At 40.0% G+C, this 13,795-nt stretch overlaps 1 protein-coding gene across 1 annotated transcript in view; it reads left to right on the top strand.

Moving 5' to 3' along the window:
* The first annotated feature begins 4,276 nt into the window (after positions 1 to 4,276).
* The window catches only part of LOC114564762 (myocyte-specific enhancer factor 2A), a 54,199-nt gene continuing 44,680 nt past the window's right edge, over positions 4,277 to 13,795 (top strand). The window contains exon 1 of the mRNA XM_028592326.1: positions 4,277 to 4,395. The gene's annotated coding sequence lies outside the window, so the exon portion shown is untranslated. The remainder of the gene's footprint in view (positions 4,396 to 13,795) is intronic.

Genomic DNA, 13,795 nt, shown 5'->3' with positions numbered 1-13,795 from the left:
GTCAGGACCAGTCATTTTAGGGCCCTTTGTGCCAGTAAGATGCTGGTAATGACCACTGTGCCACTGGTCGCAACCAGTGTCTCTAGCGCCCCTAGTGGTTGTGACCACTGGTCCGTGCCAGAGACCAGCTGGTCCTGACCACACAGATCTCCATTATCAATAATAATAATTACAATAATCATAATATATATGATATAGTGTATTTTATAGACAAAAGATTGTGATCTCAGACATTTATCCAGCTAACAGTGCTGCCAAAACAACAGGAAGGGTTTGACAATAAAGCAGCTTCACAGACCACAGGGACCACAGGGAAGACCACTGAGGAGCTGGTCGCGACCAGTGTCTCTAGCGCCCCTAGTGGTTATGACCACTGGTCCCTGCCAGAGACCACTGGTCCCAGGACAGACCACAGAATCGGCTACAACCCCTAGCTGGTTTTAGTAGACGCTCTGTTGTATGATTTACCAACCAGATGGAGTCGCTGTTCGTTATACCACTCAGGAAATGGAATTTCCAATGCAAAACTCAACACAAACAAACATCCACAACCAAACTGCGTCTGTAACCTCAACACGTCCACAAACCCCACCGCTGAGCTGCACGCTCTCAATTTAAACAAAACAATCTTATTTACAATTTTTCACAAAACACACACAGCGCGCGCGAGTCGCTGCCGCAGACTCAAATCCCAACACCACAATTCTATTTCAAAAATATTTACAGTAGGCCTCTGTACAATTTCCTAAGTGTTTTCACACAATTCGACTATACCTATTTAATTGATTTTTCCTATTTCCATACTATGGGTCACGAGGAAAACTGAAGTACCTTCCCATGGCGCTTTACGCCTGTCGTCACTCAACGTCAGCTTTACCAGGTCCTATACTCCACAGCTATTAAACTGGCTTTAAAAAGTCTTAATGTTTTCCTCCGTGCCTTCACAGAAACTAATTTTCTGTCGCCGTCCTCGCGGTCTTTTATTTAAAATTTTTCAGAGTCTAACTCGGGCCGGCTATTACGGACTTTTACTTATCCTTTTCATGGTCTAATACCCCCGCCGACTTCACGGACATTTTAATATTTTTTTTCAAGGGCTCCACCCCTGGCTGACTGTACGGACATCTATAAGCTATGCACACGGTACCAACACTTTCAAGGGCTTCACCTCGGCCGACTTCTACGGACTTATTGTGTGTGCATTAGCCTAATTATAGCATGGATTTCACAGGCCATTTAAGCTAACACATACAAATCACACACAATACAGATAACAACAAACAACATACTTATCGTTTTCACCGTAGTTCTCAATTGGGCATTACTTTATCATTATTTTTACAGATTTGAATAGACTTACCAGTTGACGCTGCTGATCTCTCCCACCTAAATCTTTCTAAATTAACTATTGCAGATTTTTGATAAAAACAGGTTCTGGCTCACCTTTCAATTCCGGGCCCTGTGTGAGAGATCAGCAGATACCAGCTCCTTCTATCAGTTTGCCTTTTTCCTTTCGTCCTCCAAAAATCCACGTCAGGGGTCACCATCTGTTAAGAAATCTCTAAAAGACGTGTTTGTTCTGATTTCTGGAGGAGGAAGGAGAGGCTGGGGGAATTGAAAGTTAACTAAAAGGTTTAATAAAACAACACGGTGAAAACGACAGTCAAAACACAATTGTTACACTGCAGCTGACAGCGGACTGATCTCATGCTCTCCTTGCGGAGTTACAGAAAAACAGTCATGTGACATGACAAACAAATACACTATAAACAGCGGACTCCAACTGCTTCCCTTGCGGGGTCACAGATTGAAGTCCTGAGACATTCCCCGGATCACACATTTATTCCCCTACATCTGGGTGGTTCCTCAAATGAAATCTTCCCCTATTGGTCAGATGTCTCTCAAAAGAAAAGGTGTATGTTCCCAATCAGTGTCTTGAGGCTACACCCGGTCACAGGATCTTACCGAGACGGTGTCAATTGTTTCCAAACTACAGCAATACTCGTTCTTTGTCTTAATCCCGTCTGGCTCAACAGGGGATGGCTCCCCCAAAAAGAGACAACAGTTACCTTTTCTGTGGGGACAATGAGTCTCCTACAGTATGCTAAATAACAGCCATGACCTAATTAATTCTTTAGAAGCTAGAGTTTGGGTGAGGCAGTCAAATGCTGATTAGTGTATTTGATTAGATCTAGCAAGTACATTGTTTTCAAAACAATAGCCGGGTTTTAACTTTTTAACTTCAACACTATCCTCTTCAGTGAAACCATTAAGAAATGCGTATTGATGGGGTGACGTGGCTGATATAGTTTTAACAAAGTCAGTGAATTTGCTTGAGGGTCAGTTCATAGAGAAAGTTTGCTACTACAGTTCTTTTAAAGAGAATTTCACACACCCAGTATGGGCATCAAATCCAGCCAGTGTATTATGAGGAAGAGGGTTTTCTGCTGTGAAATCCTGTTAACGCATGACATTCCTTTCATCTGTGGTTATTGTGTTTTAGTGGAAAGGCCTCGTCCCCAGTCTGCTCTTTCAATCCCTGCTTTATCTCTCCACTCTCCATCCTCTCACCTTCCAATCATGATAAAAAAAACGATGGGGATACACAATGTACATATTGAGATATATAATCTTTACACATGAAGATGTGAAGGGATGCCTCACTTGAAAAAAAAAGCATGTTAAGAGCTAATCTAATGAGCATTTCACACTCAAGCCTGTTTCTTGTTGTATAGAAATCCAACTGAGTAAGATGAGAAAAATACCCTCCATTATATTTGAGTTTATTGCGTAGTTTTAACTGTTTGCACAGATTGTAACATTGATTAAAACATGCATGAAGTTCAGTTCGGCTCATGTGAACACAAGAACCTTTAGCTGCAAAACAAGGACCCCGTTAACCATGGCAGCTCTGGGGGGTGACAGAGGCAAACACACACACTTAAACCAATGTGATTTATTTACAAGAAACTGAATTCTAGCCTTTACAATAAGCAAAAAAGAGCGTTGATTGGTGGTTTAATCTACTTCTTTAACAGATGTTTCCTTTGCCTGCTGCTTTGAACCAGTGCTTCAGCTGTCATCTGACCCAAGGACACATGGTGGCACCAGAGCTTGTTGTTGCTTTTCCTTCTGAGGGCCCAATGATGGAATTACAGTAAAATGTGTTTGTTCGAAGGGTTTAGTTTCAAAACACAATCATACGTTTAGCAAAGAACTTTTCTTTATGTACTCTGATATCCTCTGTGGGCACACATGAAAGCTACTGTATGCTCTCTAAGAAATGCTTGAAAGGCATACTATATTGTACACATTGATTTCCAAAAGCAGCCTCTTGCTTGAGAAAAGGACAATACATACAGTATATATGCCCCATCTCTGCTTCTGTCATTGAAGCATGGTGTGTATTGCTCATGGATGCTATATGCTGGTTGTGATTTACTCAACACTTCATTAACAGTGTTGTTAAGGTAAGAGAGTAACACTACATTGACTGCTCCAAGCCCTCCTTCTCAGCTGGTGCAGAAACTTGAATCTGTGGCCTTTCAGTCACAAGTTTTCTTCTGCTTCCTTCTGGGCAGGGATAAACATAGTATCAATGGATCAGTTATTCCACTAGACTTGTGTTTGGGTTGACACTATGCTGTAGGCTACCAGCTAAAAAAGTCTGGTATCAATCTATATCTGGTATCACCTTATAATAGAATAATCTCAGGTTTTTATGATTACATCGCAGGTTTATACTGTCCTTATTACATTGAGCTAAAGCAGTGGTTCACAAACTTTTTCATGTCAAGGACCCATGAACTGGCACAAATTGGACCACAGACCCCAATTTGTTTGCCCAAGATTTCGTCCAAGGGTCCCCATCTGACAGGATTTTTGCTTTTTTAGATGTTTTACGGAAAGTGTATGAAACCAATGACCAAAATAGTCATATTCTGTCACTGTGTTACTTATGGATATAATCATAGTGGAAATAATGATAGTGGGAATAAGTATTCCCCCTTTTTGTTGGGGACCCCCTGGAACTCCCTGAAGGACCCCACTTTGGGAACCACTGAGCTACAGTATGTAAGAACTTGTAGTTAGCTACTCCCACAGACCAATTCAAAGCATAGGCCTACTGGTAAAGTCATATTTACACACTGACTGAAACACGTTCACACAATTACTTACACACTATGACACAACATGCATGCATACTCATGCTCATATGATCCAAACGCGCGCGCGCAGACGTAGCTGCACGCACACTGTGGTGGGAGGAGCTAAACCCCGCGCTGCTCTCTGAGTTTGTCAGTTTCCTAAATATAGCGGACGAGGACCTGTGTGTTTGGGTCTGCCGAAGACACTTCAAATAAAAACTAACTGTTTACAGCAGCTTACAAAGGGGTAAGTCCTCTTCCTTATTATGTGACAAAGTGGGTTTACTGTCTGTCTTCTCTGCTGTAGAGACTGACGGAGCCACCAGCTACACTTCATATCTTGTTTCCTTGGTCCGTTACACTATTGTTTCCTAAACAACCTACAGTAATGACAGTAGGCTACATCCTTTGTACAACGTAATGTAGCCTACTTGTATATTTAATAACCGCTGTATGCTGGTAATTCGTTTTGTTGTGTCGTTGCATGTGGTACAGCAGTACGTCTCCTGTAGCCTACATGTTGTGATCAGCCGTGATGATGGAGAGCTTCATCAAACTTTGATTCAGCTGTGCAAACCATTAAACGTTAGCTGGTTTTAGCCGGGATAAAAAAAATAAGTGTAGTATTTGTATGATTATTTCTAAGAGGGATATCAGTAGAGCTGCTGTTGGAGCACCAAAAGCTAATACCAAAAAGTGAATTACAATTCAGCAGCAAAGTCATATCGGAAGTCCTACAGGAATCTTTTAGTCCCATTATTTAGTCTATGGTCCCATTACAGTGACACCATAGCAATAAATACATGAAGGCAATTGTAGCCTGTTGTCACACAGCCAAACACAGAGTGTTGAGTTTTATTCCAAAATGCTGTCAGTATACTACCTCAAAAATACCAACCATACTTCATGTCCGCTCAAGGACCTAAGACAACATCCTGTAGGAAATCCCTAACTGAAGCAGGAAAAGAAGAGTAACACCACAAACATCACAGACTATGGCGAAGTTATAGAAACTACAATTTCAGTTTTGTTAATGCCAGTTATTGGTCAGAACTGATGTCATTTTGTTTTAAAATGCAGTGTGAACATTTGGATAAAGTAATCTGGTTGTAAAGGATAGCTTCACATTTATTCAAGTCTATCCTCATATAGGCCTGCTTACTGTATATGCCCATATTTATATTGAAAGTGTTTATGTCTTATGCCCACACTGACTGCAAAGAGATCCCTTCCTAAAGCGATTACAGTGTAAGTGATAAAATTCACAGCCTTCATTTTGTGTTAAAATACATTTTAAGTTCAGCTAAAGCAGCAGCCAGACTCTAAGAAGCGAGCTCTTTGTGGCCAGCATTGACAGGAGGACCAATTACATCGTCCAATAACCCTTTTAAAAGTACATTAAGGGCATGTGAGTAATGCTTTAAGAAAAAAAAAAGTGAATCTACAGTATGCCTTAATGTCCCTCCTCCCTATTGGCACAGGTTTTGAGTTCTAAACTTTAATGTGCATGGTTCAGTTTTAAAATGAATTGCATTAATGCATGTCATGGTTTCTAAGAAAAATAAGAAAATTCAAGACTTACCCATAAACGTAGAAGGGAAGTATTAACGCTTTATCATGAAATTAAAAACAACTATCTTAACTCCAGATATGTCATGTTGATAATACAGCAACAACGTCAAAGTGTTTGGAACATTAGATTCAGTGAAATTCATCACCATTTTGAATACATTTAAGACTACTGCTGATGTTAATGTTTATGTATTGTTCATAATTTTAAAAACATAAAAAACGTGAAATTATTGAATGTGACATTTGTGATGTGGCAGCACCAAAATGGGGAACTATGACGAAGCATGGCTGACTGGAGAAAATATTTTTGAATTTCTTCAAAGTAACCCATTAATTAGGACTTTTTAAGTCTGTGTGTAAATTCTTAAATCTCACACATTTGCTTCAAATTGGCCCTTTTCAAGCTGTTTGGAGCTTTTTGGCAGGTAAATTAAAAACACTAAACCTTTGTAAGAAAAGAGAGATGGCAAAACTCAATATTCACAAACTTATTTTAGACTGGCTGTGGTAGCTTTACAGATGTTTCTTGATAAAGCAAGCAGCTCATCTAGACAACCTATTAAGATAAGTGATAAGCATTGCGACGGGAACTTGACCAAATGACGGGTGGGTGAACAGAGGTTCCAACACACTTTGTGCCTCAAGGCAAATATAGTTTTAGCATTTCTGAATGTTATTCTCCAGTAAAATACAACACATTTTGGTTCCCATAGAGCATCTCCACCTGTCACAAACCTGTATTTAAAAACAGCGGGAAGATGGTCTTACTTGCTCTTCTAACCTGGCAAGGCCTGGAGGAATTCTCAAAAAGTCGATAGTTGGAATGAGTTGCTTTCCCATCACTATGTCCTGGAAATCTTTCTTTGAATTACACTCCATCGAGCCTCACAACTCTCAGTTCAGTCAGGACAATTTTCAGAAGGTTGGGAAATGTCCTCCAACTTGTTTAAGAAAAAAATAAATTCTGTATTTGTTTTTACAAGAGTTGTTAAGAACATAATCATGTTTAGAAGTGATGTTTGTGTGGCGTATATTTGCTGCTGTAAGAAAGGTGTATAAGTTAGCCAGTAAACGCATGTAAAGTAAAAAAAAAAAAAAAAAAAAAGGTAAATTGAAAAGTTGCTGGTGAATAGTCAGAAAAATGTCCTGCTCTGGAATTCAGTCCTCTTTGGTGCCCTGCTACCTTGTCCCTGCTCTTTGTTTTCATATTTCATTAGCAGAGCTAGTAGCATGTAGCATCACCTTCAATTATCCTCCCTGTCAGAGGACTGACAGTGCCTGTCTGCTGGCTTTAGTGATTACAGGCTTCAGGGGACAGGTAATCAGGTCATGGTTACACTGTCACCCTGCCAGAGGGCTGAGACCACAGGGAGCATCTCCAGTCAGTTATCTCTTAGCAGGCTTAGATATCCTGGCTACTATCTAGTCTGGAGCAGATGTACAGTACTTTCATTTTGTTGCAGTGCAGTGTCATGTGTTGATGTTTCTCTTCATTAGGAGTTTAATTATCATGTGAATGGCATTATGAATAATGGGTTTCTATAATGAGTCAATAACTCAGCCGGGGTTAGCACCTCTGTTCCGTTGTTGTTGACCATTAACTCTAAGTAACTGTTAAACACTTGAGATAATTCACTTAATAGTACAGTGCAAGATATTTTAATTTATCTTCCAGTTTGTGACTTTGAACATAACATTGTCAATGTGAGCATGCTGACGTTAGCATTTAGCTCAAAGCAGCGCTGGGTCATTCCATTTCAAATCCGTTTTTTGTGTACATTTGAGATTTTGTTCAAACCTTATGTACAGTATATGTTATTTGAGACTAAAAAATGAGTTCTGTAAATGTGTTGGCTGTCTTTTAGGAATCACAGTTTTAGCCACTGGCAATGTTGTCATTTTTACCCCCTAAAAAAATGCCTTAAACAGAAAGCCAAATTTAGGGTTTAATATCTTCAGACATAACTCCCACAGCCATGAAATGTGTTGGGGGCACAGAAGAAAATGGTGTACAACAGATCCCAATGATTGAAAGGCACAAGCAGATGTCATATTTTTCATTACTGGCCCTCTGAAAGCAGAAAAATAGTGTAAAATGGTTTTGGGGCCCCAGACAGCCCTCACATTATATACATTACCCCATATTTACATTTCAGGGGCTCTAACATAAACAGAATCAGAGATATGGCAAGTACTTAGTTGCCATTTTTAGTTTCCAAAATGGATATATATATATATAGGGAGAGTGAATATTTGAGTTACATTCATCAGGTGGACTTCAAAGCAACGCTAATGTTGCTGTATGTTTAAATAGGCAACTGTTTGCTAACACGTTAGACATATCAACGTTAAAGGTAGTATTAGCGTATACGTTGTGTTTATAGCTTGTTTCTGCTGCCCCAAATGGCCAAAAATGTCATTGCAGTTTAAAGCGAATACATCGTAATTAGTTAGGAGCTGTCACCAATAAATGTCAAGGCACTGCTAACACCTAGTGACCTTTCAGTTTCTGATTGATGGATAATGTTGCTGGAGGAGTGGCTTCATAACATAATTCAGCTTAAGGCTGAAATGTCTCTTTTTTTAAGTCCCATGATCAAATATTCATTCAGGGTCCTGAAGTTTAAAAATGCTTTAAACTTTAAATGTGGCCAAGTCACATACACTTTATCAAATTTTTTTTGGCGAAGGTACCGCAAATTATTTAAGGTATATCACTGTATGTACTATATGTTAGGATTCATTTCAGTGAGAACTGTTGTTCATAATGGGTACATGTGCACAATGTTCTGATTACTGTAAATGTGATTAAGATGTCTAAGTTAAGTATTTTTCAAGTGTTTACATTTAAAGGAATATAACTCCCATCATCCCTTGATAGTTAGATCAGCCTATTCACAGAAGGATGGGACACAAAGGGACCCAACCCTCGGTCATCTCTGCATCAGTTCAAACATACAGGAGGATATACTGTGCTGCATGTAAAAAAAAACATTGTCGGGATTGCGAGCATGTGGATAACATAGTAGAACATATTTGAAACATTAATAGACATGGTTTTACGTCTGCCAAGATGAAACGGGACACCCTCCAAAAACTGGTTATGATACTCTACGATGGTGTGCTGGATGTTTGATATTGTTTCATGAGAATGGCAGTCAAAACTTTGCTGTCTCCTAATGTAATTTAGCTGGAAACATTTCTGGGATCCCAGCCCATTTAATCAAATGCACTTGGTCTTTATGCTAGAGCAAGGTGATTGCATGAGTATAGATTTGACGCATAACTGCTGGTGAGTGTGTCAGTTCAGTCTTTTGGCATTGTGGTTACTGGTAGGGGTAACAGTGTCTGAAATCACTCTCAAGACCTAAGCTTTCCATATTACTTCAGTGATAGAAGTGATTCATGTCAGCTAGTTGGTTGGAGCTTGATAGAGTTTAAGCTTCATTTGTGCAAGGTATATAAACTGAACATAGTGAAGAAATTCAGACGTCACAGAATAAGAGAATTAGAATGAGCTCAAACTATGAATTGACCTCTGAAACCAGACCGAGGTCCTCAATAAGAAAGCTTGGTGCTTAAGGAAAGGTCAGTGTTGGTGATGTTACCCACAGGATAAAGGACTGCAGCTTGTATTTAGTCACCTCACATAAGGTTATTGAGTTTATGACAAGGGCCCTTTGTCCATTCTGAATATTTAGCTGCAGAGTTTAGATTTTAGTATCTCTACAAATGATGCACCTTGCATTCTGCTTGAGTCCCATATTTTCATTGTTTCCACCACCGTTTGATTTTGGCAATCAATTCAATTTCAATTCAATTTTATTTATAGTATCAAATCATAACTTTTATGATCGAGTTATCTCCAGATACTTTACAGATAGAGTAGGTCTAGACCACACTCTATAATTTACAATTTACAAAGCCCCAACAATTACAGTAATTCCCTCAAGAGCAAGCATTGTAAATGGCTATTGCGAGAGTGGCGAGGAAAAAGTCCCTCTTGGGAAGAAACCTCGGCAGACCCAGACTCTTGGTAGGCGGTGTCTGACGGGGCCGGTTGGGGGTGTGAAGGCGATAATAGTCGCATTGAAAATAGTGGAACAGTGACTTTGAAGGTAGTCGTTGTAGTTCATGTCACAGCAGGACGTTGCGGGATGAAACGTGGCGCTGCAGAGCACGGGTGGGTGTAGCAGACGCAGCAGGACGCGGCTGGGCGTTGAAGGGAATCGCAGAGCATAGCTCTGCGAAGAAGAAACATAAGGACTCCGAGGAGTAAACTCCCCAGAGCTAGGTTAGTAACAAGCAGTTCTGGGACAGGATGCATACAAAAGGAAACAAATAAAAACATTGATGAGCGGCTGTACTGACCTGCCCCCCTCAACTCACACTATATTATTAATTATATGATCAATAAATCTGATGACTACGAAGAGAAGCAGGTGGGCCGGGTTAGGCGGACGCTACAACTCCTCACTCCACCATAGACCCATATCTAACCTAACTATAAGCTTTATCAAAGAGGAGAGTTTTCAGTTTACTCTTAAATGAGGCGATGGTGTCTGCCCCCCGAACCCAGACTGGGAGCTGGTTCTACAGGAAAGGAGCCTGGTAGCTGAAGGCTCTGGCTCCCATTCTACTTTTGGAGACTCTAGGAACCACAAGTAACTCTGCATTCTGGGAGCGGAGTGCTCTAGTGGGACAATAAGGTACTAGGAGCTGTTCTAGATAGGATGGTGCTTGACCATTTAGGGTTTTGTAGGTCAGGAGAAGGACTTTAAAGTCAATCCTGTATTTTACAGGAAGCCAATGCAGAGAAGCTAAAACAGGAGAAATATGATCTCTTCTCTTAGTTCTCGTCAGAACACGTGCTGCAGCATTCTGGATCAGCTGGAGAGTCTTAAGGGACTTATTTGAGCAACCTGACAGTAGAGAGTTACAATAGTCCAGCCTGGAAGTAACGAATGCAGCCTTTTTTCATCTTTGTAACATTGCCAAAATTAGGAATATCCTGTCTCAAAACGATGCAGAAAAACTGGTCCATACCAGTTTTTCCGCATCGTTTTGAGACAGGATATTCCTAATTTTGGCAATGTTACAAAGATGAAAAAAGGCTGTGGTCGATGATTGTTTTAGATGGGCGTTAAAGGATATATCCTGATCAAAAATAACTCCTAGATTTCTGACAGTAGTGCTGGAGGCCAGGACAACACCATCCAGAGTAGCTATATCTGTAGATAATGAAGTTCGGAGGTGATTAGGGCCCAGCACAATAACTTCAGTTTTGTTACAGTTTAACATCAGAAAATTATAGGTCATCCAGGATTTTATATCTTTAATACATGCTTGAAGTGTAGCTAACTGACTTGTTTCGTCTGGTTTGATTGACAAGTATAATTGGGTGTCGTCCGCATAGCAGTGATAGTTAATTGAGTGTTTCCTAATGATATTACCAAGAGGAAGCATATACAAGGAGAACAAAACTGGTCCAAGCACCGAGCCCTGTGGAACGCCATGCATAACCCTCGCGTAGGATTTATCATTAACATTAACAAATCGAGATCGATCAGAAAAATAAGACTTAAACCAGCTTAGTGCAATTCCTTAAATGCCAACCAAGTGTTCCAATCTCTGTAACAGGATTGTATGGTCAATAGTGTCAAAAGCAGCACTAAGATCTAATAAAACAAGTATGGAGACAAGTCCTTTGTCTGCAGCAGTTAGAACGTCATTAGTAATTTTCACCAGTGCCGTCTCTGTGCTATGATGCTTTCTAAATCCTGATTGAAAGTCTTCAAATAAGCTGTTGCTATGGAGAAAATCACATAACTGATTAGCAACTACTTTCTCAAGGATCTTGGAGAGAAAGGGAAGGTTGGATATAGGTCTATAGTTTGCTAAGACCTCAGGATCGAGGGTGGGTTTTTTCAGAAGAGGTCTTATCACAGCTACTTTAAATGACTGCGGTACATAACCTGTTAATAGAGACATATTGATCATATCTAGTAGAGAGGTGTTAACCACGGGTAATGCTTCTTTGAGTAATCTCGTTGGGATGGGGTCTAAGAGACAGGTAGATGGCTTTGCTGAAGATACCTTTACCATAAGTTGTTGAAGGTCTATAGAATAAAAACGGTCTAAGTAAATGTCAGGTCTAGTCGTTCTTTCTTGCAGTCCTGCGTTGAAAGGTGAACCATTAGAAGTTGAGGGCAAAAGGTGACGAATTTTATCTCTAATTCTTGTAATTTTATCATTAAAGAAGCTCATGAAGTCATCACCACTCAGAGCTAGAGGAATAGATGGCTCAGTAGAGCTGTGGCTGTCAGCCAGATCTGTCAGCCTGGCTACAGTGCTGAAAAGAAACCTTGGGTTGTTCTTGTTTTCTTCTATTAATGCTGAGTAATAGTCTGATCTGGCATGTCTGAGGGCCGTCCTATAGGTTTTCAGACTGTCTTGCCAGTCCAAACGAGACTCTTCCATTTTGATGGAGCGCCATTTACTTTCAAGTTTTCGCGAGTTTTGCTTTAATTTACGAGTTTGGGAGTTATACCAAGGTGCTAGTTTCCTTTGCTTCATCTTCTTTTTTTTGAGTGGAGCAACAGAGTCTAAAGTAGTCCGTAGGCAGGCCGTAACACCATCTACACAATTGTCGATTTGAGAGGGACTAAAGTTTACATAAAGGTCCTCTGTTGTATTAAAACAAGGTAATGAGTTTAGTGCTGTTGGAATGTCTTCCTTAAATTTAGCTATAGCACTAACTAACTAGCTGACTAAGATAGGCATCTAGTATAGAAGCTTTTATCTAATGTCGTATAATCGGGTATGAATAATTCGAAAGTAATTAAGAAGTGGTCTGATAATAAAGAATTTTGCGGGAATACTAATACATCTTCAATTTTGATACCATATGCCAGCACGAGGTCGAGGGTGTGGTTAAAACAGTGCGTGGCCTCATGCACACTCTGACTGAAGCCAATAGAATCTAGAAGTGAGTTGAAAGCAGTAGTAAGGCTATTGCTGTCAACGTCTACATGGATATTAAAATCACCTACAATATGTACTTTGTCTGATTTAAGTACTACACATGATAAAAACTCTGAAATTCAGATAAAAATTCAGAATACGGACCTGGAGCTCGGTAGACAACAACAAATATAATTGGCTGTACTGATTTCCGTGTTGGCTGTTGAAGATTAAGAACAAGGCTTTCAAAAGAGTTATAATTTAGTTTAGGTTTAGGGTTAATTAACAGGCGTGAATCAAATATGGCTGCAACTCCCCCTCCTCGGCCTGAGCCTCTAGGAATTTGAGTATTAATATGACTGGGAGGGGTGGCTTCATTTAGACTAACATATTCTTCATGGCCCAGCCATGTTTGAGTAAGACAAAATAAATCAATTTGATTATCAGATATCAATTCATTTACTAGTTACGCTTTAGAAGACAGAGATCTGACATTTACTAATCCACATCTAATTTTCCTATCCTTTTCTATCATTGCAGTGGTAGTTTTAATTCCAATTAGGTTGTTAAGTATTGCCCCTCTATTCACCACTTTGTGTGGTCTGTTGTTGATTATAATTGGAATAGCACTAGTACTACATGTTACTGGAATAGCACCAGTACTACACGTTACTGGAATAATAATAGTACTACTTGTTATCCTGCAGAAAACATTTTCAGAATCATCCACTTGTATAGTGCTATCAGGGTCAATACCTGGGGGACATGAATCTGTGATATTTTCAACATAATGTCAATACTTGCCTGCATGCAAAGGCCTGTGAAAACAATATTCACCCTTATCTTTAAGTGATTTCTGTCTCTTTCCCTTTTGGTTTTGGTTCAATACATAAAAGATAGAGGTCGACCGATTAATCGGCCGATTTTTTGGCATTTTTTACATAATCGGCATCGGCCAATATCAAGCCGATTAATAGGCAGGCGCATCTGCGGGCAGCCTGGTGTTGTTGTTGTTGTGGAACACGTGTTCGACGCACGCTGCCCCTAGAGTCAATTACCAGCAGAGTGAGCAGACCTCACCCAGTGCCTAAGGAAGGAGCTGTTCCTCGGAG

This window comes from Perca flavescens, chromosome 1 (assembly GCF_004354835.1).
Source record: "Perca flavescens isolate YP-PL-M2 chromosome 1, PFLA_1.0, whole genome shotgun sequence".
Taxonomy (NCBI): domain Eukaryota; kingdom Metazoa; phylum Chordata; class Actinopteri; order Perciformes; family Percidae; genus Perca; species Perca flavescens.
Note: the sequence above shows the minus strand (reverse complement) of the source record. Positions and strands in the feature narration are given on the sequence as shown.